Source organism: Micropterus dolomieu, linkage group LG14, assembly GCF_021292245.1.
Source record: "Micropterus dolomieu isolate WLL.071019.BEF.003 ecotype Adirondacks linkage group LG14, ASM2129224v1, whole genome shotgun sequence".
Classification (NCBI taxonomy): Eukaryota; Metazoa; Chordata; class Actinopteri; order Centrarchiformes; family Centrarchidae; genus Micropterus; species Micropterus dolomieu.
In genome coordinates, this window is record NC_060163.1 from 9,162,071 (window position 1) to 9,172,669 (window position 10,599).

The window sequence follows — 10,599 nt, forward strand, 5'->3', positions numbered from 1 at the left end:
GAACAACCTCCTTCCCTCAGTTAGAGCATTGAAGATGGGTCGAGGCTGGGTCTACCAACATGACAATGACCCGAAGCACACAGCCAGGATAACCAAGGAGTGGCTCTGTAAGAAGCATATCAAGGTTCTGGCGTGCCCTAGCCAGTCTCCAGACCTAAACCCAATAGAGAATCTTTGGAGGGAGCTCAAACTCCGTGTTTCTCAGCGACAGGCCAGAAACCTGACTGATCTAGAGAAGATCTGTGTGGAGGAGTGGGCCAAAATCCCTCCTGCAGTGTGTGCAAACCTGGTGAAAAAATACAGGAAACGTTTGACCTCTGTAATTGCAAACAAAGGCTACTGTACCAAATATTAACATTGATTTTCTCAGGTGTTCAAATACTTATTTGCAGCTGTATCATACAAATAAATAGTTAAAAAATCATACATTGTGATTTCTGGATTTTTTTTTTTTAGATTATGTCTCTCACAGTGGACATGCACCTACGATGACAATTTCAGACCCGTCCATGATTTCTAAGTGGGAGAACTTGCAAAATAGCAGGGTGTTCAAATACTTATTTTCCTCACTGTATCTCAGAGAGAACAAACAAGAAGAATCCAAGAACAGAGAAGACACAGCTTGAGAATGGCTAAGTGATTGATGTGGCATTATAAAGACACACAGCTGCTCATTTTCCAAGCCATTTCTGCCAGCTCTGATCTTTGACTGCCACTGACTGGACATGATGCATCGCTCTCTCACTGAATCTTGGAGCTTTCTTATATGTTCTTGTCCCCCAAGTCCAACACCCCATTTGACTGGCAGTAATAGTAAAATCTAGTTTTTAAATATATCTTCATTATTTCATTTAAAGTTAGAAGACAAAATCCCATTTTCCAGCTTTTTTTCAGGATATGAAACCTTCTTTCGGTTGATGTTTAACGACACACTCTTTCATTAAGTATTGCCATTGTTTCCTCACTTAACTTTATCTCAGTGTGACTCCTACTTTTTCTCTTCCTCTTTCATTTGTCTTTCTAAAAAGCTGAAACATCATACTGGGGTTTTCTGTCCATATCTCTAGTGGTCAGCCAACTTTGAACACCTCATTGTTTTAACAAAGTTGAAATTGTGTTTCTTTTGTACATATTTCTACTTTACAACATATTTCTATACTTATCCAGAGAAACATGTACCTACTTGTTAAACTGCTAATATAGCCTACTAAGAATTGCGTAAGACATCAAAACTGATTCAGGGCAGCAGATATGGCGAACTTGTCAGCAAACAGTTGTGTACACATCTTGCTGTTATGGTGCAATATTAATGTGTATTTGTCTAGTTTTTGTCCACCCGATGACCTTTTAGCTCTGTTTTTGGCCTTCACTAACTCCTGTAAAGCCGCAGGAGTTAGGCGAAGACCGAAAACAGTGCTAAAAGGTGCTAAAAGGTCATATGCTATGTTTACCAGCTAGTGGGTAACTGTGTCTGTCTGCCATTCAGGTATTTAGAAGAGGTGGATACTATGAGGGGGGTAATAAATATTAATTGATAAAAAAGGAGGTGATGAAAATGGATGTGAATTGAAAAATAGAGTGATAAATACTTAAGTCAATTTGATTAATTTTAAGTCGATTTGATTAAAACAGTAGTGATAGCATGAAAACACAACCATTTTTATTCATCATTCAAAACCCAAAATTGGCATTCATCATTTAAAGCATGTACCCTCAAGGGTTAAAGTAACAAAAAGCTGATAATAAAATGGAGGTGATGAAAATGCATGTGAATTGAAATACAGAGTGGTTCAATTTAAGGTGGATTGAAATATAAAATAATATATTGTCAACTGATGTGATAAACTTGATTTACGTTCATCGTTCACAACACCCTGCTACTTCCTGTTGAAACTGTCAATCATAATCCACGCCCCTCGACGAACTGATCGAGGTTTTGGCTCTCAACTCGTCATCCTCTCAGTATGTCGCTGGAGCTGGAGCGAGCCCAGCTGACTGGAGGAGTATTATGCCATGCTCTGCTGTTAATTGTACAACATGCCCAAGAAGTTGCAATAACTACATTTGATCAGTGTTCACAGCAAAGTGTCTGAAAAGGACCTTAAGAGCTGGATGCATAATTCAGCAGAACAGATGAGTACCCTAACCCTGCCTAGATTTGCATCCACTTTTTTCTCAGCATCGGTAGCTGGGCTGTACTTGGGCGAGGTTCCTTAGCTGGATAAAATTGCTAGAAATTAGGTGTGTGACAGCCGTTTCTTAGTTTGTCTGGGCTCTACAGTTGCATGTTCTTTTAACCTTTAACGGCCCCTGCTTAGATTCAAGCACCGCTAGATTCCTTGTGGATTACATATGATGGTAATGTTAGCTATTTAGCTTGCAAAATGTCAGCAATAAATGTTACTGCCTAACAGCTTACATTAAATATTGCTGTTCCACACACCGCTAGTTAGATTTTGGATTTGAGTACTGTTATCGACAGCGCTGTGCAATATTATCGTCCTGAAAATGACTGTTGAGAAAGAAAGCACATTTATATTTGTTACAAGATGTTTTGGTGTCTTTCAGTGATCGGGTCTTGTTGAGGTCATGAATCCTCCACCAGGTCTGCTATACACAGCTTAACTGTAAGTACTACTTTTTGCTACTTGACATTTGACGACTGATGTTAAATTGTCTTCAAAGGAGACTGTCAATTATATTTTGAGGTGTTCTGCCCTTTTCTCCCACAGATGTGACATGATAGTATTGTCAACATTAAAAAGCCATCTTTTATAGTTAACTTATTATGTATTTTTTATAACCTGATGCATTTATTACACTCATTTACTTTCCTCCCATGTCACAGTGTGGAACATTTGTCCCACCTGATGCCCAGAGAGCTGCAGAGACCTGGGAAGCATCCTCAGTGTGCTGGAAGTCTGTAGGCTTGGCTGGACTGATGTGGAAAGGCCTTCTCTGCTTGTGTTATATATGATAACTACTACACCCATTACCAGAGCCTGAGAATTTTTAAAAGAGAGCCTTGTTTGCTGCTCTGATACAAGTATAGTTTAAACACAAAAGAATGTGCACACATCCAAACCAACCTGTGTGTAATAGCTGAAACAAAGAATGACCTGCACAGAGTAATTATTAATCCTTAGTTGTATCATTAATAGTGATGTTGAAAAGTGAGCTCTCAGAGTTGATCGAATGCACCTGTGCTAAATAGGTGCAATACCCACAAGATCTTTTCAGAGGTTGCAAACAATGGGGCTTCAAAACTATTCAGTGGGCAGATAATTCTTTGTTTTCCACATACAGTTGGTTCTCAGTGAATGTCAGATTTGTCTCAAAGAAAAACCAGTAAATGACATCAGCTTTTCATTTTTTACTTTCCACTAACATACATGCAAAACATGTTAATGTTTTAATTTACAGTTGTTAACTGCCATATATTTCCATTCAACATAGACAAATGATAAATGAAGAATGTGATTTTATAAGTATATTTAGTCTGATCACTTTTATACAACAAAATGATTCACTACACAAGCAACTGTCCAACAAATTGAAATCAATCTTTCATCCATGAAAACAAAAATTTAAAAAATATATAAATGTAAAAGTTGTTTTGAATGACTTTAAATTATGTGTTATAACGTAATTATAATGATAGAACTTGTGGATAAGAACCCAGTGTCCTAAATCAGTAGTGTTCAGGGCCCTGTTTCGGAAAGCAGAATTCGTGAAAGCTCTGAGTTTGTTGAGCCAGAGATGAGAGAAACTCTGGGTTTTCTGTTTCAGAGACCGAAATCAGACAAACCCTAGATCAGTAACTCCGGAAACTGATGCTGTGAAGCTAACTCTCCCCACTTTTATGATCAACTTGTCATTGAAATGGACAGACAGTGATCTCTGGTCATTGGGATTCATCCTTAGATTAAAATCTATAGGCTGCACTGTTCTTTTGACGCTACTGATATTAAGGCAGCTGTTAGGTTATTAACCGTTGCACTGAAACACTTACTGTGGGCTACAACTGCAGTAATCACTGTTTAAATCAAACTTATCTGTAGGTCCATGAAGCTGTAACTGATCAATGAACAAGTAACTGTCAAATTGTGATAAGTTGCACTGACTGGAGCTAAAACAAATAAAAGTAGCCTATTTTATGAGATTTTGAAAGTGTTTTGACTACAAAATGAGCAAGATTTTTCTTTATGTAAAATAGACGTATGAATTTCAGTTTGTACCTATAGACAATTACTACTGATTATTACAGACAAATTAATAGCCTACTGGGTCAGACTGTGAATTTACAAATTACAAACTTTTGTCTGATCTGTTTAATCCATATTTTCATCTTCAGTTATTGCCACCTGCACTTTGTCCCGTCAGGTTACAGCTGAGTAAATATAGCCTTCCTATTTAAAATGCAATGGGCAAGAGGAGCATTCCAGCACTTTATCATTCATTAGGGAAATTCCAGTCTGGTAAATGATGAATGAGCTGGACTGAATAAAATGTATTGATAAGGATAAGCTCAGGGATAAGCTTAGAGTTTGTTAGGCCTGCTTTCTGAAACAGTGCCCTGGTGTCGGGGAATAAAAATTAAAGCAAAGCAGTAAGTTGCAGGAGCGGGAAGAGCTGGAAGCCGGGACTTTTATATCCTGTACAGCAGGTGCGCCACATCTGGATCAGCGTGTCTGAGATTGCCTCAGCATGAGGACATCTCTGGCATGTAACAATAATTAGGATAGCAATGTGCAACACACTGTTATTATATATTAATTTTTGCTGCTGGAAACTGGAGTAATAATCTATGCTGCTATCATTACCCCCCTAGACTGGTCGTTGTCAGGGAGGCGTATACTCTTAAATCCTGTAACTGTATTTAGACACAAAGAGGCAGAAACTTTAAGTTGCAGGATTTACTCTGCAGCGCTGCCTCTAAAAGAGTTTTAAGATACTCCCGAGCGCTATGCGCCACATAGTGACCTGTTTAAATATCGCCCTGCCACTGTAACAATGGAGTACAATGAAAATTGACATTTTATTAAGACAAAATATCATTAAAAAAATTATATGCATGTCTATTTTAAACAAGACTTCTTTATTTTAGCAATAAACTGTACCATAAATAAGAGTACTAGTCCCAATGACTTTTTAATGCAAATTTTTAAACTTCCATATTGTATATTTAGCTCTTATATATTATATTTAACTAGCACTACTTGACATGTTTTTATGCCTGCCTAGAATTGCATGCACCTCGGTGGAGATAACACTCATATGCTGAGAAAAAAGTGGATGCAAATCTCGACAGGTAGCCTACAACATCAGTTCTGCTGAATTATGCATCCAGCTCTTAAGGTCCTTTTCAGACATTTTGCTGTGCTCACTGATCAAATGCAGTTATTGCAACTTTTATAAGTGTAATGAAATATTGATGAATTTACACGTTCCTAAAATATATACTTCTACTCATTTATCACCACTGATGAATATCATATTGTTTTTAAACAGTACTTGGAGGCAGGGGCGGATTGGCCACCTGGCAATTCTGGCATATGCCAAAGGGGCCGGACTATTTGTTTCGGGGTGGGCCGGTCAGATTGATATTAATCAGTGTTTCCCCACACATCAGCTTTACTTGGGCGGCCACTGAGGTACGTTAAGGGCCGCCCAAAACAATTTGGCGACCCATTTAAGCATTTTGCGGAGAAACACAGAGGAATGATCATCCATTACGTTATAAGATTCAGAAGGTGGATATTTCACAAGCATGGACCGGGTAAAGCAACAGCTAACACTCTGGTGCAGGTGCAACTGGGTACAATGTTGGTTTCGGTTGGCTTCCCCATTAACAAGCCGCCTCCGCGCACCCGCGGGTGAAAATCGCGAGTGCTGTGTCATTTCGGCCATTTTATTAAAGCCCACTGCTGATAAAGAAATTCAACAGGGCCGACAAATACAGGGAAAGAGAAAAAGAAAGAGGTAGGGCAAGCTGCTGTGTTTGCAGCAGAGGTGTATGTTCCGTGCGTGTGTGGAAATGTTAGTGAAGGCAAGGAGAGCAGAATTAAGTAGGCTAGTGAGTAATATTTTTATTCATGTATACTATTCAAAATAGTATTAAAATATCTTCTCGTCTCGTTCTCGTGACCAAAGTCTTTCATCACACCCCTATTTTCAGACCTTATGTCACCAGCTCTTTTCAACACAAAGTGACGCACTTGCTGTTACATACAGTAGGCCTACTGCTTATATTGTTTCACCATCTGTAAACAAATGTAACGTTAGCCTATGTGTGTTCGTGGGGACGCGTGGTAAGGTGGGCTGGCGTGGCTACAGTGCCACGGCTGAATTTTTGTCCCAGTCCGCCCCTGCTTGGAGGTGCAGGCGATGTTCGGCGCACAGGCAGAACTCTGCACAACACTTCAAAACTCATCAGCATACGTTCAGTTAGCATCGTAAACACAGCTTGGGATGGCTCGAACCTGCGCTAATTAGCTTAACGAGCTAAGCTAACATGCTATTTATGCCGACAACTATACCTGCTAGTTATCGCTAACACATAAATAAAATGCTGCAATTTCACTCACCGAAACAACTGGGGCAGTGGCTTGTTGGGCAGTCTGTCGTACAATTAACAGCAGAGCATGGCATAATGTTCCTCCGGACAGCTGGGCTCGCTCCAGCGACGTACTGAGAGGATGACGAGTTGAGAGCCAAAACCTCGATCAGTTCGTCGGGGGGGCGTGGATTATGATTGACAGTTTCAACAGGAAGTAGCAGGGTGTTGTGAACGATGAACGGTAAATAAAAGTTTATCACATCAGTTGACAATTTATTATTTTATATTTCAGTCCACCTTAAATGGAACCACTCTGTATTTCAATTCACATGCATTTTCATCACCTCCATTTTATTATCAACTTTTTGTTACTTTAACCCTTGAGGGTACATGCTTTAAATGATGAATGCCAATTTTGGCTTGTGAATGATGAATAAAAATGGTTGTGTTTTCATGCTATCACTACTGTTTTAATCAAATTAATAATTAATCAAATCAAATAAAAATTAATCAAATCACTTGAATATTTATCACTCTATTTTTCATTTCACATCCATTTTAACCCCTTTATTTTTCAATTCACATGCACTTTCATCACCTCCTTTTTTATCAATTAATTGTTGTTATTTTCACCCATCATAGTATACAAAGGAAATCAGGCTCAGTCATTGTAATTATGCACAAGGTATTACAGGAAATACAAAAAAACCTTCAACTTTATTTATTTGTTATTCTTGTGTTTATTTCATTTTGACCCATTGGTCTCTGGGCAATTTAGAGTTTCCAAATATCATGTCTTTGGAGTGTGGGAGGAAACCGAAGTACTTGAAGTAAACCCACGCAGACACGGGGAGAACGTGAAGACTTCACACAGAAAGAAGTGGGCTAACCACTGAGCCACTGTTTACGTTTACTGCACTGATCCAAGACATGGTGCTGTTGTGCAGAGGAGGCTCATGGGAGACTACTGATTTTCTTTACTGGAGATGGTTTACAATTTTAGTAGCGTTTTAGATATCAACTGCTGGGAGACCATCATCCACAAATGGCCTCACATGTATGACACTGCATACGTACAAGGATGTGGCTGCCAGGATGCTGATATCATGTCACCTCTACAGGAATGCACAGATGATGTGATATTTTCATCTGGGAGGCCTGGTGGCTGTCAGTCTTCTACACCCTCTGTCACAGCTTGGGGACATTTTTTATTAATCCACTATTGTACCCTCTCTTTTGCCAGCTTTGTTGCCTTTTGGAAGCAGAAGGGTAGTTTCTTTTTGCTGTTTTTTTAATTTGTGCACCTCTCTTGCCTGTTCATTGAATAAAAGCTCAACTTTTTTTCCTTGTCTTAGTGTCATTCCGCTGGCTCCTTAAACACAAGTTCAACATTTTCCTGAGGCAGGCAACTTCTCTGTTGATATGCCGTCTCCGTTTCTTCAAGTGATTTTTTTTTAAAATGTTTTATTTCTAGGGCTCAGTTATCAGAGGCACACACACAAAACGCTGCTGATATATTTCCAGTTTGCTGACCTCAGCTTATTAAGGGTCGGCTGACTGGCCTTCACTTTACAATGTAGATGGTTGACAGTTTCAGTCAAGGGGATTTTTGCTCGGTGGGCGTCATTTAGTTCTTTAAATATTGTTGGGAGCTTGGACTGTTCCTCTCTTTTTTCGTCCTCGAGAAACCTGTAATCTAACAAGCAAAATTAATCTAATTTGATGTATAGCCTAATGCAGAATGTGAATGACAATATTCAAAAATACACAATTGTGTGTGTGTGTGTCAAGACTGTATAAAGATGTGTGTGTGTGGCTGATGCTTCAGTCCAAAGTGGACTATCAACCAATCTGGAAGATCTAGATTGTCGAGGCCTTTGAGGCTGGACAATTAAAAAATTAAGGTCAAATAAATCTACCAGTGCCCAAGTGACTAGCTAATATAGTGATGTCTACACATGAAGCGAGACAGGTGTACTGATGGCATGCCGTCTGTGAGGCTGTGTTGTGTCCACACCATCCAGTGACCCAGAAAACAATGCCCGGGTTCTGTGTGAAGGGAACTGAACAGAGCACTCTACACTAGTATACTAACATATGACAGTTTGCATTGTAATGATAAATGCTGCATTTTTTCCTTTTTATACAAGTGGGTTCTGTCGTGTAATCTGATAAATTAAAAGGCCTGTAGATAGATAGATAGATAGATGCAAAGATTCTTCCCAGCAAAGTGTGATTTATGATTTATTTCCTGCAGAGGAGGAAGGAGTCAGGAGGTGAACTGAGGACATGGAGAACTCTGTGACTCCCCCCACCCCCTTACCGCCACCACCACACCACTGGCATGTGCAGTGTGTGTTTGTGTGTGGACAGCTGGTGTTTGTGTTTACATCTAAAGAGTCAGAGAGGCGATAGCGATGGCCGCAGTGCGGAACTCCCTCCCCCCATTTTGACTTTTCATCTCCAGACCTTCTCGTTTCTAAACATCATGTCTCTCTCTCACACACACACACACACAACTATACGTCTCGATCAGGAGGCTCCTTCCTTTGACAAACCTCATATTCAATCAGCTGTAGAGCCACTATTCACACACTTCAGCAAAGCATGCAGATTAGGTTGACATACAATATTTATTTAGGTTCACAAAAATGATAAGTTAATTATCAGGTAGTCCACAAATATTGTGGGAATGGTCTCATACAGTCATACAAGTAGGGAAACATACATGAGAAACCATTTAGGAACAGGCCCACCCAGAAATGCTCTGATTTAACCAAATAAAGTATGAAGCGTTGAGAAAAAAAAAAAAAGAAAAAAGGATGAACTCCAACAGTAGTTCTGTCTAAATACTAAAGTTGCTTATTTATACATTATTATATCTGTAATTTTCCTACACATTTTTTAAAAAAAATCTTTAAAAAAAAAAAAAAAAAGACCCTATTCAAAATATCTTACTCTTACTCTCTCTTCTTGTATCGAATGAAAAAATAATCCAAACAGGAGAAACTGGGGGGCAGACCCTGCATTTAAAATATTGCCGTATATCAGGGTCATCCCTGAACTGTCCCTCAGCAGTATCAATGGACCAGGGACCGGTTGAAACTAGAGACCTAAATGTTGTAAAAACCCCTCTGTAGTACAGTATCTGAGGGTATTTATATATATTTATATTTATATTGTATATCTGAAAGTAGTCTGTAGTGTCCCCGAATAGCCTGTGGTGGCCTCCCGAAGCTGCCCCACTCCCATTTTCTTCTCTGTTTCTCAAATCCATCCAGACATGCTGTCCAACTTTGCCTTTACAGCGAGACACAGCTGGATTTGACTTTAGCTTCGTAGAGAAACGCTCATTTATTACATTTCTATTAGGGAATGAGACCCACCACCCCACCCACATCCTCCACCCCCTCCCATAAACATTTCTCAACCTCATGTATGTTTGCTACAAAAGATGTTACACGTTATGAACACATCATGCAAAGTGGCAATTCTGTTTACAAAGATGGAGTAGTCGTGTGTTTTTTTGTTTGTTTTTGTTTTAATCTAGCAATTTTAGCTGCGTTTGATTCCCTCTTTAAAAAAAAAAAAAAAAAAAGTCCCACCCATTTTCAAAGCCACCTCCCGTAACCTTTCAACAAAAACAGAACAATTACCATTACAAACGATATTGTATTAAACCATGATTTCTCATTTTTCCTGTAATAACCCAAATCTCCAGAAAACGTATACAGTGGACCGCTGCAGTCTGAGTCCAGGTTTAAAACTGTCAGGAGAAAGCCATTGCAGCAAGGATCAGTTAGCATAAACCAGAGTGGCTGCTGCCTTTTTAAGAAAAAACCTTTAAAAACATGTCCTGCGGCGGCAACGGTTGGTTTAAGAAGAATCCCTGATTGGCTGAAAGAAGTCAGGTGACCACCAGGTGAGGTAAGAAAAGTCCCACCTTTGACGATGGGGATGACAGTATGGAAGTGTTTCCTCTAAACGCTGTGTGTGTGAAAATATATATATATATATATATATATATATATATATATATA

General features: G+C 39.2%; 1 protein-coding gene across 1 annotated transcript in view; it reads right to left on the minus strand.

Annotated features, from left to right (window-relative positions):
• LOC123983613 (lipopolysaccharide-induced tumor necrosis factor-alpha factor homolog) overlaps positions 1-6,679 on the minus strand; it is a 20,925-nt gene extending 14,246 nt beyond the window's left edge. The window contains exon 1 of the mRNA XM_046069896.1: positions 6,588-6,679. The gene's annotated coding sequence lies outside the window, so the exon portion shown is untranslated. The remainder of the gene's footprint in view (positions 1-6,587) is intronic.
• Positions 6,680-10,599: the final 3,920 nt, after the last annotated feature.